This window comes from Cervus canadensis, chromosome 29, assembly GCF_019320065.1.
Source record: "Cervus canadensis isolate Bull #8, Minnesota chromosome 29, ASM1932006v1, whole genome shotgun sequence".
Classification (NCBI taxonomy): Eukaryota; Metazoa; Chordata; class Mammalia; order Artiodactyla; family Cervidae; genus Cervus; species Cervus canadensis.
In genome coordinates, this window is record NC_057414.1 from 21,964,892 (window position 1) to 21,989,112 (window position 24,221).

Sequence of the window (24,221 nt, forward strand, 5' to 3'; positions counted from 1 at the left end):
CTATAAAACACTGATGAAAGAAATCAAAGAGGACACAAACAGATGGAGAAACATACCGTGTTCATGGATTGGAAGAATCAATATTGTCAAAATGGCTATTCTACCCAAAGCAATCTATAGATTCAATGCAATCCCTATCAAGCTACCAACGGTATTTTTCACAGAACTAGACCAAAGAATTTCACAATTTGTATGGAAATACAAAAAACCTCGAATAGCCAAAATAATCTTGAGAAAGAAGAATGGAACAGGAGGAATCAACCTGCCTGACTTCAGACTCTACTACAAAGCCACAGTCATCAAGACAGTATGGTACTGGCACAAAGACAGAAATATAGATCAATGGAACAGAATAGAAAGCCCAGAGATAAGACACAGGCATTTTTAACCAGTGAGATCAGGTCTGAGGAGCAAGCTCAAAGGCTTTGAGTTTATTATTAAAAAATAATAATAATAATTCACCAGTAACTCCCTTCCCTCTCTCAATTACTTCCTTCACTCTTCCAATCTTACATGTTGCTAGGCATTGGCCAGTGACAGAATCAAGTTGAGTTGAGTCAGAGTTCTATACAGGGGCAAAGAAATCATATCTAATGTACAGAACCACTTCAGACACCAAGGAGTAAGAGGATAATCCACCAGATTTCCTACTGGCATAAAGACAAATTAGGGAAGTGCCATATAGGATGACAGTGCAGTTTCAGATACTTGAGCAAAGATGAAAGATGTCTGTCTCAACATCTGAGGATGGTACCTGTGGGAGAGTGTTTAACAAAAATGCCCACAATAATTCTCTTTCCTATATCGTGCCTTTGGGTGGTCCCCTACCACTCTGACTCCCAGCTTGTCATGTGACTTGCTTTGGCTAATAGGATAATAATGATCAACATAAAAACAGAGACACAGAAAGTGCTTGTGTGTTGGGACTTGCTCTCTCTCTTGGGGACTCTGAAAACAACATATTGGGATCACACCCAGGCTAGAGTCCTGGAGGATGGTAAGTGTGTGGCTATTTCACCCCATTGCCCAGCTGACATTGATCCATCTTCTCAGTCAAGTAAGGAGGGCCTTCAAAGACCATCCAGCCCAAGCTGACCTGAAGAAACATTAAGAAATTATACACATTTCTGTTATTTGACAATAAACTTGAGGATGGCTCATTATTCAGCAAAAGTTAAGGAGTTAGTACCTCACTCTAAGGCAAGAGAAACTCAATGACACCTCCTTTGACAGCGGCCCTGACTGGGAAATACTGTGTTAAGCGTGCAATCCCAGACATTATAATCAACTACTATCTAGCTCAGATTAGAAATTTGCTTTATGTTTCTTGAATCATGAACACTTCAAGTAGTTAAGAGTTTCTGGAATCATCTCAAAACCAAATCAACTAAAGGAAGTTGAAAGTGATGTAATTTGGGGTGGGGAAAGGAGATAGAATATGAAAACAATTGTGGCAGTGATGCCTGGTCAGAAGTTTCAACAACAAAAGCAAAAGTTGAAAAGGACAACAGTGAGTTGTCCTGCTCCCTCTTTAGGACTGAAGCACTTAATCCCTCCAATTCTGAGAGTGTTGGCAGCTAAGTGTGCTCACCTGAGACTCACTCTAGGAATTTCCCTCAGATGAGAAGCTGCCTTGTTCAAGGTCATGTCCCCTTTCCAGGATCACATCCAGTGACCAGTCCCTGCTGTGATGACTCAATCTGCTTATCCAAATGCAGGACAAGTCTGCCAGCCAAGCCCTCCAGAGTTTGGAGGGATTGGCTGAGGCTTTTCTTCTGACCACATGGCAGTTCCACTGCTTCCTCTTTCCAGTCCTGCTTCCTTCTTTTCTCCATTGGCATTAATCCTGAGATCAGTCCCCCGCAAAATTCCTGCAGGCCAGGCTACCCTCCAAGCTGGGTTTTCCTGATGACTCAGACCTAAAGCATCTACCAGCAATGCAGCAGTTGTGAGTACAACCCCTGGGTCAGGAAGATCCCCTGGAAAAGGACATGGCAACCCACTCCAGTATTCTTGCCTGGAGAATCCTGTGGACAAGGAGCCTGGTGGGCTGCTGTCCATAGGGTTGCACAGAGTCCAACACCACTGAAGCGATTTAGCATGCATGCATGCATTGGAGAAGGAAATGGCAACCCACTCCAGTATTCTTGCCTGGAGAATCCCAGGGATGGAGGAGCCTGGTGGGCTGCCATCTATGGAGTCGCACAGAGTCGGACACGACTGAAGCGACTTAGCAGCAGCAGCAGCAGCAGCTTTCTTGGCTGGAGAATCCCATGAAGAGAGGAGCCTGGCTGGCTACAGTCCGTGGGGTTGCAAAGAGTCAGACCAACTGAGCACACACACATGCAGCCTCCAAGTCAGAGTGTGTGCTTTGGGGAACTGCATCTTTGACATTCCCAGAAGCCCTGTCTCACCAGGTAAGGAAAATAAAGGGCAGCAATCCCAGAGGAAGCTATCACATGATAGGGCGATGCCAACAGAAAAAAATAAGAAGCCATCAGAAGTATGAATGGTCCATGGAATATTACTCAGTCCTAATGAAGAACAAAACTGGGTCATTTGTAGAGATGTGGCTGGACCTAAGGTCTGTCATACAGAATGAAGTAAGCCAGAAAGAGAAAAACAAGTATTGTGTATTAACATATATATGTGGAATTAGAAAAATGGTACAAGGCAGCAGCAGAGACAGATGTAAAGAATGGAACTGTAGGCACAGGGGTTGAGAAGGGGGAGTGGGATGAACTGGGAGATGGAAATTGACATATAAACACTACCATGTGTAAAATAGCTAGTGGGAATGTGCTGAGAACACATGGGGCTCAGCTCCATGCTCTGTGATGACATAGGGGGCTGGGATGGGGGTGGGTGGGAGAGAGGTGCAAGAGGGAGGATACAGGTATACACAAAGCTGATTCACTTTGTTCAATGGTAGAAACCAAACACAACACTGTAAAGCAACTATATCTCAATTAAAAAAAAAAAAAAGCATGAATGTTAAAAAAAAAAGCAAGGGAAGTAGCCTAAGGAAATAAAGCAGTTGGTGAACAGGCTAAACACCCCTGTGAATGTCTCCCCATGGTTTGAATAGCCTTAAGAAAGTAAGACTTGTATCTGTTCACAACATCAAGAAGGCGAAGGCTAAGTCACAGAAAACTGGGGAAAAAAAACAAAACCAAAAAACACATAGGTAAAAAGCTGCTCTCCTAGAAAAGAGAGGATAAGAAGCAGAACATGGCCATGTTATCAAAGAGAGGATTGTAACAAGCAGTAAGACATCAACAGATCAAACAAGACAAAGACACAGGAATATAAACTGAGAATACAATGAAAGACCCAAAGGCAATAGGACATTATAGCAATATTTTGACTACTTTGTTAAAGAAAACGTTCAAAATACTGTTTTCCTTTGAAAATTAGTTTACACCTTACTGAGACTTAAGAAACACTGCTTTAGAGAATCAATTAAAACGCCATTAACACTAATAAAAGAGTTCAGTAATGAAGACAGATACAAAGTAAATATACAAAAATCAATGGCACCCTTAAACACCAGCAATAAAAAGGTATAAAATATAATGGGAAGAGATAATCACCATATTAGCAGCACAACAAAAGATAACCAGAAATAACAGTAACAAGAAATATTCAGAAAAAACATACACTGGGGGAAAAAAAACTATAAACATTTTAACCTAAAGACTCAAGAGTACTTGAATAAGTGGAAAGAAAGGCATTTGTGATAAAACTAAATAATGTTTAAATGGCAACTATGCTGAAATTTAATTATATGCTTAATTCAATTTCAATTACACTGCACACAAGATTATTACTGAAATGTGACCATGTTGCTCTGGAAAAATAAAACAGTGGGAATAGTCCAAAAAGTTTAGCAACAGGGAAGAAATAAGGATGTGGTCCCAAAAAAGGTTATAAAAGTTAATTAACAGGTATCTTTCTACTAGCATTCTTGGTGCCTTTCCAATAAAAATATGATTTGTGTCTGAGGAAGAGCAGTGATAGAGAAGTATGCAGCATTTACCAAGTGCTTTTCATGAGGAAACTCATCTGTATAAAATAGACCCTACATACATTTCCTCTAAACCACAGAAGACAGTTTGTGATGTCCCCCGGACATTTCACACAAATGAGACAGTGAGTCTCCTGGACTCTTTCTTGACTTCTTCACCAGGAACACTCTTGTCACTTGAGCCATTCACACCATTACTTACACCCGAAATCTTACCATCAACAAAAATTCACTTCCTTCAACAATCTCATCACAAGCCTCTACCAATAACTCTTTATACTTTTTTATATTAAGCATTTTATACTTGTATATATGCATTGTGTCACCACTCACAATTCTTCTACCTCACTGAAGGTTGCCAATCCATTAATCTACTCTTTACTTTCTCACTGATCACCAGCCTTTGCCCCTGCTCGGATTAGATTCCATGTCTTTCTTTTTAATCAAACCCTTAACCTCAACTTGCTTGGCCAACTGTTCCCCTATATTCTTTGTCTAGGCAAAACCATAAACCTTTTTGAATTCAACTCTTCACTTTTCTCTGCCTTCACACAATTAAAAGTTTCAAAAAATACATATATAAACCCGAAAACAAAAATACAAATTCATACAAACAGCTTAATGCAATAATCAAATGGACAGTCCTACACATCCCTTTTAACCATTCCCTCCCCAACTCTGAGGAGACTAGTTAAACCTCTCTTTACCTCCTGATTCCCATCTCTGTATTCTCTTCAGCTGTCATCTGATGACCCCACTTCGCACTCCACAGAGGAAACAGACTGCCTCATAAACAAACACAGTCACCTTTACGCCAACAAATCAACTCACCAACCACAACGATCCTTTACTTATTAAGAATAAAGAACGGCCCATCGTCCTTATCAACTGGTAGATTGTCTCCTTATACTATAGATACCATACTACTTGGCCCCTAAATGATCCCCTCTCTCCAACAGCATACCTCTCTCCTCATGGAGCTTTTCCATCCATGTTGGTACATGCTCTGATCTCTCTCACTTTAAAACATAAACATACAAATGAACAAAACCCAAACAACAAAAACAAACTTCAGCTTGTCCTCTGATCAGCCCCTCTGCTGCAGGTCCATTTCTCTGTTACCCTTCAAAACTTCTCAAAAGAGTTCCCTCCACGAGCTTTCTCCACAGTCTCACTTTTCATTCACTCCTCAACCTACTCCTACCTGGCAGTCTTCTCCCCCAACTATTCCCATGGAAACTGCTCTTTGTTAAAATCACCAACAAACAACCTCTTGCTGAATCAAACAGATATCTTTCGGATCTAATGTTTCTCAGCAGCATTTGCAGAATTAATTCCTCCCCTTGAAAATCCTATCCTAAGCTTCTATCTTCTCAGTAAAAGCACCTTCTGTCTCACTGAGCACAATTTATCAGTCCTCTCTGCTGGTTCCTCCATCTCCATTAAACTCGAAACTGTAAATCCCCAAAATTGGTCTGGGCCCCTATCATTCTCCCTTGATGATCTCAACTATTTGTATGGTTTCCAATGTCATCTCTACCCTGATAATTCCCACATTTATATCTCCAGTGCAGACTCTCCTTTGAACTCAGGACTCCTATATCCAACCTCCTACTACTCAACTCCTCTTGGATATTTCATAGATATAAAGACCCTCTTGATGGAAGTGAATGCAGACAGTGAAAAAGTTGGCTTAAAACTCAACATTCAAAAAGCTAAGATCATGGCATCCGGTCCCATCACTTCATGGAAAATAGACAGAGAAACAATGGAAACAGTGACAGACTTTACTCTTTGGGCTCCAATATCACTGCAGATGGTGACTACAGCCATGACATTAAAAGATGCTTCCTCCTTGGAAGAAAAGCTATGACAAATCTACACAGCATATTAAAAAGCAGAGACATTACTTTGCCAATGGTTTTTCCAGTGGTCATGTATGAATGTGAGAGTTGGACTATAAAGAAAGCTGAGCACAGAAGAATTGATGCTTTTGAACTGTGGTGTTGGAGAAGACTCTTGAGAATCCCTTGGACTGCAAGGAAATCAAACCAGTCCATCCTAAAGGAAATCAGTCCTGGGTATTCATTGGAAGGACTGATGCTGAAGCTGAAACTCCAATACTTTGGCCACCTAATGTGAAGATCTGTCTCATTGGAAAAGACCCTGATGCTAGGAAAGATTGAAGGCAGGAGGAGAAAGGGGACGACAGAGGATGAGATGGTTGGATGGCATCATCGACTCAATGGACATGAGTTTGAGCAAGCTCCGGGAATTGGTGATGGACAGGGAAGCCTGGCATGCTGCAGTCAAATGGGGTCACATAGAGATGAACATGACTGAGTGACTGAATTGATCTCAAATAGAACATGTCCCAAATGGAATTCTTGAATTTCCCTCTCACAAAGTGACATCACCATCCACACAATTATTAAACTCAGGAACTTTCTGGTTCTCCCTGACCCCTTCTCTTTCACTTCACTCTATTCAGCCTATTCTTAAGTATTGTCCATTTAAATTTATTTCAGTAAATCCATGTCAAGTCCATCCACTTTCCTCCATCTTCACTTCATCTTCATCTATTTACCATCCTTGCTCCCCTGAGAAGGCCTCTCTGGAGACCTGGTTTCCATGTGATCTTTTCCACCACATTCTTCATCAATCAGTCATTGAAGCATATGAACATCTAAATCACCCATTCTGTCCCTGCTTAGCATCTTTAGTAATGAATGCTTACACTTAGAAAAAACTTAAAAATTCCTTAATACAGCTCTCAGGCTCTTCCACATGGGAACTCTGCCAGCCTCGCGAATGTCATGGTGTGCCGCTTTCTCACTATTTCTCTAAGCAAAACCCACATTTGCTAGAACACACTATCTCTTTCCAAACTTAAGCCCCCAATTTCTAGATTTTATTAAAATTTTTGGCTATTTCATTTTCTCATTTAATATCTCTTTAATATCCAGAATATAACTTTCATTACTTCAGAATTAGACCCTGTCAAACTCTTAATTGTGGTATCCCTTGCAATGAATATAGGTGCTTGGCCATTGTAGATTCACGGTAAGTATTTTTGAAGTTACTGAATGGACAGAAGTACTCTCCTTGCCTACATGCCCTTTTTACCCCACATAGGGCTACCATATTTTCTTGCACTCATCTTTACCTACTCTGAAAAGATAATTTTGTCATAGCCATTTCCTATTTTCATCTTTGGGCATTGTTAGCAGCACCACAAGCAATTCTCAGTGTGCTGATAACAAATGCTACTTCAATGCACTGCTCCATAATTACTAATTATTCTGGGCCCATGATTTGCCAAAAGATTTGTTTATGTACCAAAAGTGGAAAAGTAGGCATTACAATGAAGTAAAACCTCACAAAGCATGATCTGTGTTATGCAGCTACAGCAACAGAGAAAAAAAACAAATATAGTGAAATTCAGCTTCCAGTGGTGCTAAAAACACAAGACTGGGGGTTCATGTCAGCAACAATTCCCTGACCGCCCATTCACCTCTCATCAGATGTTCTTAAGCATTATCACCTGCAAGTCCCCAGGCGAACCTGGGAAAGTACTGGCTGTCACCAGGAAGAGATGAAAAGACAGGCAGCCACAGTGAGGAAGCTGCTGCCCCAAGGGGGTGTCCCTTGCAGGCTCCTGGTGCTGAGACTGCTGATTCCTCTGTGTTCAGGCTAAGCCTCGGGAGTACAGACCATCTGGAAGAGCAACGCTATCGAGTCTCGCAATGAATACTGCACCATAGTACTTCAAGGCTAACTAATATCTGTGAATATTCACAGCCCCTTTTTATTTCCTCCCAGAAACTGTCTTCCCTGTGGATTCATAAGCAGTATGACCCAGTGCCCTGAAAATATTAGGACAATACGGATATTAGGACAATACGGATGCCTGCAGGGATCCATGAGTCCTATGTAATACAATTTATTTCAACAATAATCTTAACCCTTTTATGGAAGTATTGTTTAGTCACTAAGTCATGTTTGATTCTTCGTGACCCCATGGACTACATGTAGCCTGTGCCAGGCTCCTCTGTCTATGGGATTCTCCAGGCAAAATACTGGAATAGGTTGCCATTTCCTTCTCCATTATCTAAGTATATTTTGGATTATTATGATGATCTCTTTGTAATAGTGCAGCCATGCAATTTTTGTGCTCATCTTTGTTTTTTTTTAATTTATAAAGCATTGTGCTAAGATATTATACTTTAAGGACTATTAACAAATGAGAAAGAGGGGGAATTGCCTGATAAAGGATGTGTTCAAGGCCAAATGAAATTTATGGCACACTTTCCAAAAGAAGACTTAACAATAGTTCAAATACAGAAAGTGGAGGCAAATGGGCGGTCACACTGCAATTGGTGGTGTACACGTGACAAATCCAAAGAACTCATGCCTCAGAATCCATGCTGCATAACATGCTGCCGCTACAGATTTATTTCCAGCAAACAACCCTTGGTCATGCTGAATCAATGCAATTAAAATTTGAACTTTATTGGCCTGTGGTTTTGTTTGTACTTAACTAGTAGATTGGTTTGCCTTTGTGGATGTATAAGAGCTATAGTTATTCGGAATATACATCTGATTTTAAGTTTCTATCCATTTAAGAACTACTTGAAAAGACATTTAAATCAAGGTCAGTGTTTGTTTGTTTGTTGTCCTTTAAAAGTTTATGAATACTGATCTAGTATAAAAAGCATTTTGTTTAGAATCAGACCAATCTAAGATCAAACCCCAGCTCTGGCAGCCACTAGCACTGCAGTCTTTTATTTTTAAGTTTTTTCCTTCTTTTTTTTTTTACTGAAGAATAATTGCTTTATAGAATTTTGCTGTTTTCTGTCAAACCTCAACATGAATCAGCCATAGGTACACATATATCCCCTCCTTTTTGAGCCTCCCTCCCATCACCCTCCCCATCCACCCCTCTAGGTTGATACAGAGCCCCTGTTTGAGTTTCCTGAGCCAGACAGCCAATTCCTTTTGGCTACCTATTTTACATATGGTAATGTAAGTTTCCATGTTACTCTTTCCATCCATCTCACCCTCTCCTCCCCTCTCCCCATGTCCATAAGTCTATTCTCTATGTCTGTTTCTCCATTGTTGTCCTGTAAATAAATTCTTCAGTACTGTTTTTCTAGATTCCATATGTGTGAGTTAGAATACGACATTTATCTTTCTCTTTTTGACTTACTTCACTCTATATAATAGGTTCTAGGTTCACCCACCTCATTACAACTGACAAATGTGTTCCTTTTCATGGCTGAGTAATATTCCATTCTGCATATGTACCACACTTTCTTACCCATTCAGCTGTCAATGGACATCTAGGTTGCTTCCATGTTCCAGCTATTGTAAAAAGTGCTGCAATGAACAATGGGATACATGTGTCTTTTTCAATTTTGGTTTCCTCAGGGTATATGACTAGGAGTGGGATTGCTGGGTCATATGGTGGTTTTATTCCTAGTTTTTTAAGCAATCTCCATACCATCTTCCACAGTGGCTGTATCAAGTTACATTCCCACCAACAGTGCAAGAGTATTCCCTTTTCCCCACACACCACCCCCCAGCATTTATTGTTTGTAGACTTTTTGATGATGGCCATTCTGACTGGTGTGAGGTGATATCTCATTGTGGTTTTGATTTGCATTTCTCTAATAATGAGTGATGTTGAGCATCTCTTCATATGCTGGTTAACGATCTGTATGTCTTCTTTGGAGATATGTCTGTTTAGGTCTTTTTCCCACTTTTTGATTGGGTTGTTTGTTTTCCTGGCATTGAGTTGCATGAGCTGCTTGTACATTTTGGAAATTAATCCTTTGTCAGTTGTTTCATTTGCTATTATTTTCTCCCATTCTGAGGTCTGTCTTTTCACCTTGCTTATAGTTTCCTTTGCTGTGCAAAAGCTTTTAAGTTTAATCAGGTCCCACTTGTTTACTTTTGTTTTTACTTGCATTACTCTAGGATTTGGGTCATAGAGGATCATGCTTTGATTTATGTCATCAAACATTCTGCCTATGTTTTCTTCTAAGAGTTTTATAGTTTCTGGTGGTATATTTAGATCTTTAGTCTATTTTGAGTTTATCTTTGTGTATGGTGTTAAGAAGTGTTCTAATTTCATTCTTTTACATGTAGCTATCCAGTTTTCCCAGCACCATTTATTGAAGAGGTTGTCTTTGCCCCATTGTATATTCTTGCCTTCTTTGTGAAAAATAAGGTACCCATAAGTGCAGGGGTTTATTTCTGGCCTTTCTATCTTTTTCCATTGGTCTATATTTCTGTTTTTGAGCCATTACCATACTGTCTTGATGACTGTAGCTTTGTAGTATAATCTGAAGTCAGAAAGGTTGATTTCTCCAGCTCCATTCTTCTTTCAGAAGACTGCTTTGGATATTCAGGGACTTTTGTGTTTCCATATGAATTGTGAAATTTTTTGTTCTAGTTCTGTGAAAAATGCCATTGGTAATTTGATAGGAATCACACTGAATCTGTAGATTGAGCTTGGTTCTATAGTCATTTTCACAATATTGATTCTTCCTACCCAGGAACATGGAATATCTCTCCATCTGTTTATGCCATCTTTGATTTCTTTCATCAATGTCTTATTTTCTGTGTACAGTTCTTTTGTCTCCATAGGTAAGTTTATTCCTAGATATTTAATTCTTTTTGTTGCAATGGTGAATGGGATTGATTCCGTAATTTCTCTGATTTTTCATTGTTAGTATATAGAAATGCAAGTGATTTCTGTGTATTGATTTTGTATTCTGCAACTTTGCCAAATTCACTGATTAGCCTAGTAATTTTCTAATACTAGCTTTAAGGTTTTCTAAGTACAACATCATGTCATCTGCAAACAGAAATAGCTTTACTTCTTCTTATCTGATCTGGATTCCTTTTATTTCTTTTTCTTCTCTGATTGCTATAGCTAGGACTTCTGAAACTATGCTGAATAATAGTGGTGAAAGTGGACACCCTTGTCTTGTTCCTGATCTTAGGGGGGATGCTTTCAGTTTTTCACCATTGAGAATAATGTTTGCTGTAGGCTTAACATATATGGCCTTTACTATGTTGAGGTAGGTTCCTTCTATGCCCATTTCTTGAACAGTTTTAATCATAAATGGGTGCTGAATTTTGTCAAGCACTTTTTCTGCATCTATTGAGATGATCATATGGTTTATATCTTTCAATCTGTTAATATGGTGCATCATATTGACTGATTTGTATATATTGAAGAATCCTTGCATCCCTGTAATAAACCCAACTTTATCATGGTGTATGAGCTTTTTGATGTGTTGCTGAATTCTGTTTGCTAAAACTTTCTTGAGGATTTTTGCATCTATGTTCATCAGTGACATTGGCCTGTAGTTTTCTTTTTGTATGTTGCCTTTGTCTGGCTTTGGTATCAGGGTGATGGTGGCCTCATAGAATTAGTTTGGACGTGTTCCTTCCTCTGCAATTTTTTGAAAGAGTTTTAGAAGGAGATGTATTAGCTCTTCTATAAATGTTTGACAGAATTCTCTTGTGAAGCCATCTTGTCCTGGGCTTATGTTTTTTGGGAGATTTTTTTAATCACAGCTTCAATTTCAGTGCTTGTAATGGGGTTGTTCATAATTTCTATTTCTTCCTGTTTCTGTCTTGGAAGGTTGAACTTATCTAACAATCTGTCCATCTCTTCCAGGTTATCCATTTTATTGCTATATAGTTGTTCATAATAACCCCATATAATCCTTTGTATTTCTGCATTTTCTGTTGTAACCTCTCCTTTTTCATTTCTAATTTTGTAGATTTGGTGCTTCTCTCTTTTGTTCTTGATGAGTCTGGCTAAAGGTTTGTCAATTTTATTTATCTTCTCAAAGAACCAGCATTTAGTTTTATTAATCTTTACTGCTATTTATTTTTCATTTATTTCTGCTTGGATCTTAATGATTTCTTTCCTTTTACTAGTTTTGCAGCTTTTTGTTCTTCTTTGTCCAGTTGTTTTAGGTGTAAAGTTAGGTTGTCTATTCGATGTTTTTCTGGTTTCTTGGGGTAGGACTGATTTGCTATAATCTTCCCTCTTAGAACTGCTTTTGCTGCAGCACATAGGTTTTGAGTTGTCATGTTTTCATTGTCATTTCTTTCTAGAAATCTTTTGATTTCCCTTTTGATTTCTTCAGTAACCTGTTGGCTATTTAGAAACATGTTGTTTAATCTCCATATTTTTGTGCTTCTTATAGTTTTTCTTGTAATTGATATCTAGTCTCATAGTGTTGTGGTCAGAGAAGACACTTGATATGATTTCAATTTTCTTAAATTTACTGAGGTTTGATTTGTGACCCAAGATGTGGTCTATCCTGGAGAATGATTCATTTTCACTTGAGAAGAAGGTGTATGCTTCTGTATTTGGATGGAATGTCCTGAAGATATCAATGAGATCCATCTCATCTAATGTATCATTTAAGACTTCTGTGTCCTTATTAATTTTCTGTTTTGATGATCTGTCCATTGGTATGACTGCGGTGTTAAAGCCTACTACTATTTTTGTGTTACTGTCATTTTCTCCTTTTATGTCTGTTAGTGTTTGTCTTAGGTATTGAGGTGCTCCTATGTTGGGTGCATAGATATTTACAATTATTATGTCTTCCTCTTGGATTGATCCCTTCATCATTATGTAGTGTCCTTCCTTATCTCTTGTAATCTTCTTTATTTTAAGGTCTATTTTGTCTGATACAAGGATTGCTATTCGTTCCAGCTTTCCTTTGCTTCCTATTTGCATAGAATACATTTTTCCATCCTCTCACTTTCAGTTTATATGTGTCCTGAGGTCTGAAGTGGGTTTCTTGTAGATAGCATATATATGGGTCTTGTTTTGCTTTCCATTCAGCCAGTTTGTGTCTTTTGGTTGGAGCATTTAATCCATTTACAATTAAAGTAATTATTAATATATATGTTCCTATTGCCATTTTCTTAATTGTTTGGGGTTGATTTTGTAGATCTTTTTTCTTCTATTTCTTGGCTATATAAGTCCCTTTAACATTTGTTCTAAAGCTGGTTTGGTGGTACTGAATTCTCTTAACTTTTGCTTCTCTAAAAATCTTTTTACTTCTCCATCAATTTTGAATGAGATCCTTGCTGGGTTCAGTAATCTTGGTTGTAGATTTTTCCCTTTCAGTACTTTAAATATATCTTGCCATTCCCCTTCTGGCCTGCAGAGTTTCTGCTGAAAGATCAGCTGTTAAGTGTATGGGGTTTCCCCTGTATGTTCCTTGTTGCTTCTCTCTTGCTGCTTTTAATATTCTTTCTTTGTGATTAGTCTTTGTTAGTTTGATTAGCATATCTTGGCATGTTTCTCCTTGTGTTTATCCTGTATGGGACTCTGGGCCTCTTGGACTTGATTGACTATTTCCTTTCTGGGTTGGGGAAATGTTCAACTATAATCTCTTCAAAAAAAATTTCTAACCCTTTCTTTTTCTTGTCTTCTTCTGTGACACCTATAATTTGAATGTTGGCACATCTGATATTGTTCCAGAGGTCTCTGGAACTGTCTTCAGTTCTTGTCATTCTTTTTTACTTTATTCTGCTCTTCAGAAGTTATTTCCACCATTTTATCTTCCAGCTCACTGATTCATTCTTCTGCTTCATATAGTCTGCTACTGATTCCTTCTAGAGTATTTTTAATTTCAGTAATTGTGTTATTTGTCTCTACATGTTTATTCTTTAATTCTTCTAGGTCTTTGTTAATTGATTCTTGCATTTTCTCCATTTTGTTTTCAAGGTTCTTGATCATCTTTACTATCATTATTCTGAATTCTTTTTCAGGTAGTTTGCCTGTTTCCTCTTCATTTACTTGGACTGCTGTGTTTCTAATTTGTTCCTTCATTGGTATAGTATTTCTCTGCCTTTTCATTCTTTTTTTTAACTTATTGTGTTTTAGGTCTCCTTTTCCCAGGCTTCAAGGTTGAAATCTTTCTTCCTTTTGGTTTCTGCTCTCCTAAGTTTGGTCCAGTGGTTTGTGTAAGCTTCGTGTAGGGTGAGATTTGTACTGAGTTTTTTTTTTGTTTTTCCTCTGATGGGCAAGGCTGAGTGAGGTGGTAATCCAGTGCTAAAGACTGGGTTTGTATTTTTTGTTTTGGTTGTTGTTTAAATGAGGCTTCCAGCACAGGGTGCTACTGGTGATTGGGTTATGCCTGGTCTTGAATTCAAGTGGCTTCCGTTGTGTGAGTTCTCGCTATTTGATACTCCCTAGGATTAGTCTGAATTTGTTTTTGCTGGCTGTATAGAGCTTCTCCATTTTGGCTGCAAAGAATATAGTCAATCTGATTTCGGTGTTGACCATCTGGTGATGTCACACAATTGCACTCATCTCACACGCTAGTAAAGTAATGCTCAAAATTCTCCAAGCCAGGCTTCAGCAATACGTGAACCAAGAACTTCCAGATGCTCAAACTGGTTTTAGAAAAGGCAGAGGAACCAGAGATCAAATTGCCAACGTCCGCTGGATCATTGAAAAAGCAAGAGAGTTCCAGAAAAGCATCTATTTCTGCTTTATTGACTATGTGAAAGCCTTTGACTGTGTGGATCACAGTAAACTGTGGAAAATCCTGAAAGAGATGGGAATACCAGACCACCTGACCCACCTCTCGAGAAACCTATATGCAGGTCAGGAAGCAACAGTTAGAACTGGACATGGAACAATGGACTGGTTCCAAATAGGAAAAAGAGTACATCAAGGCTATATATTGTCACCCTGTTTATCTAACTTATATGCAGAGTACATCATGAGAAAAGCTGGGCTGGAAGCAGCACAAGCTGGAATCAAGATTGCCAGGAGAAATATCAATAACCTCAGATATGCAAATGACACCACCCTTATGGCAGAAAGTGAAGAGGAACTAAAAAGCCTCTTGATGAAAGTGAAAGAGGAGAGTGAACAAGTTGGCTTAAAGCTCAACATTCAGAAAACTAAGATCATGGCATCTGGTCCCATCACTTCATGGGAAATAGATGGGGAAACAGGGGAAACAGTGGCTGACTTTATTTTGGGGGGGCTCCAAAATCACTGCAGATGGTGATTGCAGCCATGAAATTAAAAGATGCTTACTCCTTGGAAGGAAAGTTATGACCAACCTAGACAGCATATTAAAAAGCAGAGACATTACTTTGCCAACAAAGGTCTGTCTAGTCAAGGCTATGGTTTCTCCAGTGGTCATGTATGGATGTAAGAGTTGGACTGTGAAGAAAGCTGAGCGCCGAAAAACTGATGCTTTTGAACTGTGGTGTTGGAGAAGACTCTTGAGAGTCCCTTGGACTGCAAGCAGATCCAATCAGTCCATCCTAAAGGAGATCAGTCCTGGGTATTTATTGGAAGGACTGATGCTGAAGCTGAAACTCCAATACTTTGGCCACCTCATGCGAAGAGCTGACTCATTGGAAAAGACCCTGATGCTGGGAGGGATGGGGGGCAGGAGGAGAAGGGGACGACAGAGGATGAGATGGCTGGATGGCATCACCGACTCGATGGACATGAGTCTGAGTAAACTCCGGGAGTTTGTGATGGACAGGGAGGCCTGGCGTGCTGCGATTCATGGGGTCGCAAAGAGTCGGACACGACTGAGCGACTGAACTGAACTGACTGAACTGATATATCAGGAATTGGGGATTAAAATATAAACACCACTATGCACAAAATACACAATCAACAAGGACCTACTATAAAGCACAAGGAACTTTACTGAATATCCTGCAATAACTTATAAAGGAAAAGAACCTTGAAAAGAATATATATGTATATATGTATAACTAAATCTCTTTGATGTATACATAAAGCTAACACAACATTGTAAATAAATTATACCTCAATAAAAAAAAAAAACCCACAAAGCTGAGAGACTTACTGAGAACCACGCAGTGATACATCAATAATATAGTTTTCAGTCAACTAGTTTAAGCCTTTTTACTCAAATGCCACCATTCTCTTCACTAGACTATGTCCAAATTAGATCAAAAGAGTCCTCTAAATTCTTTCAATGTAATATCACACTGTGGTTTGTTGATAGGTATGTCAAGGGGCCCAGTTATTTCATAAATAACGAACAACAAACAAAGTTGAAACGGAAAAGCTGACTAGCCATGGCAGGGAACACTGACTCTAAAGCAAGGGCATTGATTACTGACCTTGGCAATTCCATTTTCCTCTCTCCTTTCATCATTTTGCTCACAACTGCATCCTTTTAGATTTTAAAGTCTATTACGAATTCATGCTGCAAAGAGGTTGTATAATGGCTTAGAAACTATATTAGGTCAGAGAAAAATTATTTTTTCTAATGACCCAAGATAATATGAGGGATAAGTGTGTTAAGCTTTCATCATGAAAACACAGATACAGCTGAATTACCACTGAAATTGGGGGAAATGCTCACTCTTGTCTTTTTACCCAAGATTGACTATGAGGGCAAAAGAAGACCAAGACTGGCAAACACTACTGTCAGAGAAATTCCAGGGTCCAAGCAGACAGAAAAGTTCCCTGTTAGGAGTACACCAGATCCTTCTCAATGCTGATGTCAAAAGGGGGTCATCCCAGTGCACCAGGCCCGAGCACTTGTCTCATGCATCCAGCCTGGGCTGGTGATCTGTTTCACCCTAGGTAATATACATGTTTTGATGCTATTCTCTCAAAACATCCCACCCTCTCCTTCTCCCACAGAGTCCAAAAGTCTGTTCTGTACATCTGTGTCTCTTTTTCTGTTTTGCATATAGGGTTATTGTTACCATCTTTCTAAATTCCAACTAATAAAAATAAATGGAAAAAAGGGGGGGGGGGGCGGTCAAAGCCAGCACAAGCAACAAACCCATGGCTCCAAGAGCACAAAGTAACTGAAGCAGGGACAGAAGAGCATATGGCAAAGATTAGAGGACCACAGAACTTTGACACGAAATGTCACATTTGCACACACCCACTTCATTCATATAATTCAGTTCCTTCAAGAGGAATACAAAGATGAATCAGAAGATGTTTTTCAACTCATACAAATAAAAGGGAAAAAATTAAAACAACCTAACAGTCACAAATAGTGGACTGTTTTTATTACTTCTATCCTCATGATAGGATATTCGGCAACCATTCCCTTGATGTTGACAAAGCAGTCTCAGAATATAGAGAAATGCCTTTGATGTGATACCTAGTGTTTTTGAAAAGGCATAAATATTCACACAGTGATATCAACTGCATTTTTTTTAAAAAGGGGGTAACAGAAAAAAGGCTGGAAGGAAATACATGAAAATATGTGTTATAATTTTAGGTTGGCGGGGTTAGAAGGATATTCTTTCTGATGCACATTTTATCTATATTTTCTATTATATTCAAAGTAATCATGTTACTTCAGTATCAGTAAAAACACTACATTACACAACTTTTACAGAACTACTAGCATCTGTTTCATCTGCTGAGACAGAGCTGAGCCCCTCTCCAAAGCAGACTTCCTATCATCTGGAGCTAAAGAAAGGTGTATGCCAACAGAATCAGATCAATGGAGATCTCCGTAGGTTCACAGGCAATCCCAGACTACCTTAGAGAATTCCTACCCTCCAATGTCATGCCTTTTAGAGAAGGATTTTCCTCTGTTATCCCCTGCATGGGGACTTAATAAATCCAAACATGCTATACTATTGCATCTTTTGGTTTTTTATACAACAAAAACTGACCCAGTTAGCAATGATGATGTTGGAGATTTTTAAGAGATCTTGGTACAGATCTTCCCAAGAACGCTGGGTTTTCCCCTATCTAGAAAATCATCCAGCAGTGGTCATTGTTTCTTTATGTTTTTTGGTTTTCTTTTTTTAATAAAACTAAAGGCAGAGTGGGCTTCCCTTGTGGTGCTAGTGTTAAAGAACCCGCCTGCCACTACAAGAGATGTAAGAGACCTGGGTTAAATCACTGGTTAGGGAAGATCCCCTGGAGGAGGGCATGACAACACACTCCTTTATTCTTGGTGGAGAATCCCATGGACAGAGGAGCCTGGTGGACTACAGTCCATAGGGTCACAAAGAGTTAGACATGACTGAAATGACGACTTAGCACACATGCAAAGGCAGAGGAAATATGTGCTTTAAAAAACAAACCTGAGGTTTCTAGAACATGCACCCTTCCCCGTAAACTTAGGGCCTTCCATTCACCTCTGATATCATCCCTTTCCCATCAGTCCTCACCCTACTCCTCCTCACCTCCTTGATCTTTTAACCCTTTTTCATCCTCTGTGTTACTTGAAACAGTTATTTTGAACAAGTCTTTTAACAGTCCACAAGTTAAGACGCTTATTCCAGAGTGTGATTTCTTCACAGATAAAGTTTTGCTGCAAAAACCATAATGCTAATAGAGAAGCAAACAAAAAAGTCATCTAAAATAAGCAGCACACTTAGTGATTTCATTGATTTACATGCGGAAGTAAACTCCTTTCCCTGTCATAGACCAGTAGCAAACATCTGCAGAACAGTATTGGTCCATACACCGCACTTTGAGTTGCATTGCTCTACTCCTTCCCACTGGCCTGCAAATTTTATTTCAGTAACAAATTCATGGGATAAAGTGAAGCAGGATAACAGATCAAGGAGAGGAGGGAGGGACTAGAGTTTACAGGGGAGAATTGTGTTAGAAAGTGACATATAAGTTGGTAAGAAGCAGCCAGCCAAGCAAAGATCTGGAAAAAGAATTCCCAGGTAAAGAAAATAGTTGATACAAAGATCCTCAGATGGAAAATGAAAGTAAATAAAAATATAATTCAAAAATATACATGCACCCCAATGTTCACTGCAGCACTACTTACAATAGCCAAGACATGGAAGTAACCTAAATGTCCATCAACAGAGGAATGGATAAAGAAGATGCAATATATATACACAATGGAATATCATCCAACCATAAAAAAGAACAAAATAATGTCACTTGCACAGACATGGATGGACCTTGCAGTTATCTTACTTAGAAATAAATCAGAGAGAGGAAGACAAATATTATAGGATATCACTCACATGAAATCTAAAGTAAAAAAAAAAAATTATATAAATGAGCTTATTTACAATGCAGACAAAGATTTTAAAAACAAACTTACTAAAGTGGAGACATGTGGGTAGGATGGATAAACTAGGAAACTGGGATTAATATATACACACTATTATATAAAAAATAGACGATCAACAAGGACTTTGTTGTTGTTGTTCAGTTGCTAAGTCATGTCCAGCTCTTTGCAACCCCATAGACTGCAGCATGCCAGACCTCCCTGTCCTTCACTATCTCCTGAAGTTTGCTCAAACTCATGTCCATTGAGTCAGTGATACCATCCAACCATCTTGTCCTCTGTTGCCCCCTTCTCTTGCCCTCAATCTTTCCCAGCATCAGGGTCTTTTCCAACGAGTCAGCTCTTCACATCACGTGGCCAAAGTATTAGAACTTCAGTTTCAGTATCAGTCTTAATGAATATTCAGGATTAATTTCCTTTAGGATTGACTGGTTTGATCTCCTTATAGTCCAAATGACTCTTTAGAGTCTTCTCCAGCACCACAATTTGAAAGCATCAATTTTTCACCACTCAGCTTTCTTTATGGTCCAACTCTCACATCCATACATGACTACTGGAAAAACCATAGCTTTGACTAGACAGATCTTTGTGGGCAAAGTAATGTCTCTGCTTTTTAATATGCTGTCTAGGTTTGTCACAGCTATTCTTCTAAGGAGCAAACATCTTTTAATTTCATGGCTGCAGTCACTGTCCAAGAAAATGAATTCTGACTTTGTTTCCACATTTTCCCCATCTATTTGCCATGAAATAGATCATCCTTACTATATAGCAAAGGGAACTCTAGTCAATATCCTGTAATAACTTATATGAAGAAAAGAATGTTAGAAAGAATGAATATATGTATAACTGAATTACTTGCTCTACACTTGAAACTAATACATTATAAATCAATTACACTTCAATAAGGGCCTTCCCAGGTGGTGCTAGTAGTAAAGAATCTGCCTGCAAACTCAGGAGACATAAGATACTCGGGTTCAATTCCTGGATCTGGAAGATTCCCTGGAGAAGGGAACAGCTACCCACTCTAATATTCTTGCCTGGAAAATTCCATGGATGGAGGAGCCTGGTGGGTTACACTCTATGGGGTCACAAACAGTCGGACATGACTGAGCAACTTTGCACACACACATGCAAACTCCAACAAAATTGTTTTAAGTAAAAATATGTTATAAATTTAAGTGCTAAGTGAATTTTGGAAGTCAGCTAAGCAACAGGATCAGTATCCTAAAGAGAGTGTTATAGAACACAAGTTTCACAGGATGTTAAGCAGTACTGCATTCAGTCACGTAAATTTGGGAAAAGTTGAGCTAATTAAGTTTAAATTGTTTAAAAAAAAAAAAAAAACATTCAGCAAGCTAGTAGGCATTGGAAATCTTCATGTGTTCCTTGGAGCCTAAGTTGAGACACGCATCCAACACCTAATATTTACAAATGAGTATACTGAGGTTCAAAGCCGATGACTTGACCCACATTCAGTGGTGTGCTGGTGAATGTTTAACAATCAACTCTCCTCCTCCCTCCCACCCCCAAAATACACATACTGTGATGGGCATGCTCTAATGTGGACTTCATGGTTCCCATCTTTGGGTGTCCATGCTTTTGTGTGTGCTCATCCCCCTGAATGTAGGTAGAATCTGTGACTGCCAAAGCTGATGAGATGTCACTCTGTGATTAACTTACAGAAGACTCTGTCCTACTAGTAGACTCTCACTGGAGTCTCTTTACCTTCCCAACTGATTTTTAAAAAGTGGCCATATGCGAGGCCCAGAGGGTAAGGAGCTCAGGGTGATCTCCAGGAACTGAGAGGAGCCTTTAGCTTCTGACATCCAAAAAGAAGCCAGGGCCTTCAGTCTTACCGCTGCAAGGAAATGAGTTCTGGCTATAATCTAAGAGAGGCTGGAAACAGCTTCCAACCCTGTTGAGCCTTCAGATAAAAACACAACCCAGCTGATAGCTTGACTGCAAACTTGGCAGACCCTGAGCAGACTGGGATAGAGCCCAGCTACCCTGTGCTGGCCTCCTGACCCACAGAAAGTGTAAGATTATATATATATATAAATATATAGTTTAAGCCAATAAGTTTAAAATAATTAATTTTATAGCACTTTATCCCTAATATAGACATATATAGGTACACAATTTTAACATAGTCTTACTGCTATAAAGGATATGTGCTTAGTCATGTCTGACTCTTTGTGACCCCATGGACTGTAGCCCACCAGGCTCCTCTTTCCATGGGGATTCTCCAGGCAAGAATACCAGAGTGGGTTGCATTTCCTCCTCCAGTAGGCCATTAGGGAAAAGGAATACAGGGAGAATGAACAGGAGCAAGACTTTCTCCAAAATCATCTGAAATAAGCATCGAGTCCTCTTGGCTCCAGCTTGAGAAGCTTCTGGTGGAAGGGGTGTGAGATTCAGATTTAGCTCTTATCTTCAAGGCCCTCCATGTCTACATCCTGGGGGCCTTGTGTCTTCTTTTTTGATTTGGGCTGTGGTTCACTAGTCCTGGTTGGCTTAGGAGGGGCTCCTGCTTCCATGGCTATTTTCTTATTCCAGGCAAATCAGATCTGTGGCAGGAGTTTTCTGCACTTCTTCCCAGACAGAGTAATGTGGGCACATGCACTGGACGCCCGCTACTTGAGGTGTTGCCGCGTAATCAGTCCTTTGTCTATCACACCTCTGACCACCCGAGGTTTCAGTTGCCACTCCTGGTTCAACACTCACCATCGCTTGAACAGCTTCTTCAGCTCCGTTCACGGCCAGTTGATCTTTCCACCCGCAGCACCCATGGCCGGCACTATGGCTGTGTAGTGTAGGATGTGTAGTACTACAAATAATAAAATATGCCACAGTCTTTATTACAAACTCTATATAGCCAGTTGAGCTTCACAGAATACTTTTGTTGATTTTCTCTGAATTCCTGAATCCATAGCCAACCTGTGGTTGCAACTGATGAAGAAGTAAAGTTCCAACACGCATGTTGGTTCATATTCTTATCTAATGAGTAAGATAAAACAACAAAGACATATTTCAAAACTTCGTTCATTTTATGCTGAGAGATGTTTTTCCTGATTTGGAAAATAATTTTTAAAGCCCAGAAGACTATTTCCTCTATTTTTTGTACTATTCACAAGGTAACTACTACAGAAATGAAAAGCTATTGCATTTGCTCTATTATTAACACTTCCTTCATCACCACGTTTAGTGTAGCTTAGGAATCAATAAACATTCTGTGAACAATCAGACAGGTATTTTAGGATTTGAATGCCATATATATCTGTATCAGATATTCTCCTCTGTGTGTGGTGTGGTTTTTTGTTGTTGTTGTTGTTTCTTTTTTTAGTTTGTTTGTTGTTATGGCCTCATAAAAATGTAAAAAGCATGCCTAGCTCTCTAGCTATGTAAAACCAGTCCTGGGCTGGTTTTGTTTCATGGTTTTGTTCTATGGTTTGTCAAATCCTGATGTACACAATCAATAAAACAATACATCAAATACACTTTGATTTGTATCATTTGCCAATTTCTGTGTTGTAACTACTTACAGCATGGCCAATTTCAATTTACTGACATGATGGCAGTTCATGTGGAGTCGGGAAGAAATGCACAGTAGCATACCATTTGTCTTAGCCTGCTCAAGCTGTCATAACAAAATGCCATAGACTGGGTGATGTGAACAATAGAAACTTATTTTTTCACATTTTTAGAAGCTGAGAAGTCTAAGACCAAGGTGCCAGCTGACTTGGTTTTTGGTGAGAGTTTTTGTGGCTTGCAGGCAGCCAGTCCCCTTCTCTCTGTAACCTCATGGGGCAGAGAGAGAGAGAGTGCTAGGTCTCTGCTGTCTCTTCATTTAAGGACACCAATCTTACCCTATCAGGACCCCACCCTGATGATCTCATTAAACCTTAATCATCTCCTTACCTATCTCCAAATGCAGCCACATTGGGATGCAGGCTTCAGTGTATGAACTTGAGGACACATTTCAGTCCAAAGAACCATTACACAGCAATTCTATCACACAGACAGAAGATCATAGGCAACAATAGCAAAATATATAAAAATAATTAGGAAATGATGAGGTTTCAGTATTCATCACGTTTGTTTTAATATAGCTTTCTTAATTGTACATTTGCATCATTTAACATGGGCTATATTAAACTGGCTGTCAAGATGTCTGAAAAGTTCATGACATGTTCTCACAAGCCATTCCAAGCAAATTCCAACCAGTCCCAGCACACCACTGCCAAAGCAAGTGAGTTCCAGAGCTGGTTCCAGAACACATATTTTTGTTTAATCCAGTGTTCTTTCTTTGCCCTTCAGCACGTTGCCAAGACAACCTTGTCAGTACATGTACCGCCTAAGTAAGAATGCTGAAGAGACAACATTTAAAATCATAATAGCAGTTTTCTAGATGTAAAAATATAGATTCATATATTAACACATCCCAATCAGGATTAAAAAGAAATTTATGACAAGGCAGTTTTCAGTAGGAAAACTAAAAAAAATTAAAAACAAATCTCTTGCAATAGAAAAAAGGAAGAGTACCTACAATGGAAGGGCTGTTAAAAGGAGCATAGAATCTCACAACAGCAAGAGAAGTCAGAGCATGAAATGTTACATTTAAAGGTTTGAGGGAAGATCACTGTCAACAGGAATTACTAGCTAAAATACACTATTATATTCTAAAAAAAAAAAAAAAAAGGAAATGCAATCAAACTATTGTGCCAAATAGGTTGGTTGTTGTTTGTTTTTTTTTTAATTTCCTCAAGCTTTAAAAGGCATGGAGACTAACAGATTTTAACCCCACATCCTATAAATCCCTGACTGACTCATTATGCACACAATCCCTGGACTAATTGACTCTTTGCTTTCTTGCCTATCCAGAATATTCTTGACAATATTTTGATTAAGTATTAAAGAAGTATTATGGGACTTCCCTGGTGGTTCAGTGGTTAAGCATCCCCTGCCAGTGCAGGGGACACAAGTTCGATTCCTGGTCCAGGAAGACAGATCCCACATGCCTCAGGGAAGCTAAGTCCACATGTGGAGACTACTGAAGTCCGTGCCTCAAGCGGTGCTCCACAATAAGAGAAGCCAGCTGAATGAGAAGCCCCCATACTGCAACCAGAGAT

The 24,221-nt window shown here is 39.2% G+C and overlaps 1 protein-coding gene, 1 long non-coding RNA gene and 1 pseudogene across 3 annotated transcripts in view; all 3 read right to left on the reverse strand.

Annotated features, from left to right (window-relative positions):
• NELL1 (neural EGFL like 1) overlaps positions 1-24,221 on the reverse strand; it is a 1,014,750-nt gene that overhangs the window by 601,912 nt on the left and 388,617 nt on the right. The gene's annotated exons all lie outside the window — the stretch shown is intronic.
• Positions 1,921-18,079, reverse strand: LOC122431208. Its single transcript, XR_006266463.1, has 3 exons — positions 18,048-18,079; positions 16,870-16,875; positions 1,921-2,027 (listed from the first exon to the last, which is right to left on the reverse strand). It is a non-coding gene; the product is annotated as an uncharacterized LOC122431208 (long non-coding RNA).
• On the reverse strand, positions 21,513-21,881 carry LOC122431207 (annotated as a pseudogene).